The following is a 1,221-nucleotide window of genomic DNA, read 5'->3' on the forward strand; positions in this document are numbered from 1 at the left end:
CTTGTTGTTCCCTTGTCCATGGGTTAGTCAACACCACCCCTTTCCCCACCTCCCCCTCTCCCATGTCCCCCCGGAAGCATCAGTCCTGTTGTTTTCTCCTCCAGACTGTTCATCCAGCCTATCTTATCTAGATAAATCTACAGAGATAATAATATGCACCAAAAAAACAAGGCATAGCAAGACAAAATGACAAACGAGAACACAATAACAACAATAACAAAGAAAACCAATGACCCCAAAATAAATAAATAAAATAATTGTTTTTTTAAACCCTGTAACTAGATCAAGATCTGTTTTCTGACCTCTAGGACTGTCCTCCAGTCGAGTCTGATGGGGTGCCACACGCTGGCCCCAAAGGCTATTCTTTGCACTCCCTCAGGAGCTCCCTGCTCTGCTCCCCATGCTGCTCTGCCACAAGCCCTTAGTGTTTTGCCTCAGTGTAGTGGGGTCAGACTGGGCCAATCCCAACCCTGAGTCTCCAGTGTTATCCACCATAGGGCCATGCTATCAACCATTTGGTCCACTCTGTGCACTGGCTGTTCGTAGTGGGGATATCGTCCTCAAGGCCTGGTGGGCCAGCATGTGCACTATTCTCTCTTCCTCCCCCTTCATTTGCTCCTGTGTGCCCTGATCAGACATGTCCCTCTCCCTGAGCTGCAGCTTCAGTGCTGTCCTCTAAAGCAAATTCTTCTGGGGGGAAAGACAATTGTCCATGTAGTTGGGATTGGTGTCGGGCCCTCAAACCTCACCACTGGCTCCCCTCTCCCTGCTGGCATGCTGCATTCATATCCTGGAACACTGGATTTAAGTCTGGTCCCTCTTTCTCTGTGTAGATATAAACAATAGCTTTACCATGGGTGTGTTAGTGCCCTATTCGCCGGCTACACATGTCTATCCATTTTTTTCCTTTCCTCCACTCCCCTCCCCCCTGCTTTTTTAGTTGGCTACCATATGTAACCCTGGATTTGGTCTGGCCCCTGCCATACTACCTGGACTTCATCCCTGGAATGTTTGTATACAGTACTTTTTTCCCTGTGCCTCTTTTCATTAAAAAATAAATAAACTGGTATTCTGCTTCCTGTGCACTGGGAGCCTGGTGCCCGAGAAAAACCAGCAGCCCGAACACTTCATAGCCTGCGCTCCCAGATGTGTCTTCTGCCCAAGACTCCTTGCACCTCTTCAGCCCAAAGCAAGGGCCAACCTGACATAAGCTCTTCCACG

The sequence above is a fragment of the Tenrec ecaudatus genome, chromosome 16 (genome assembly GCF_050624435.1).
Source record: "Tenrec ecaudatus isolate mTenEca1 chromosome 16, mTenEca1.hap1, whole genome shotgun sequence".
NCBI lineage: Eukaryota > Metazoa > Chordata > Mammalia > Afrosoricida > Tenrecidae > Tenrec > Tenrec ecaudatus.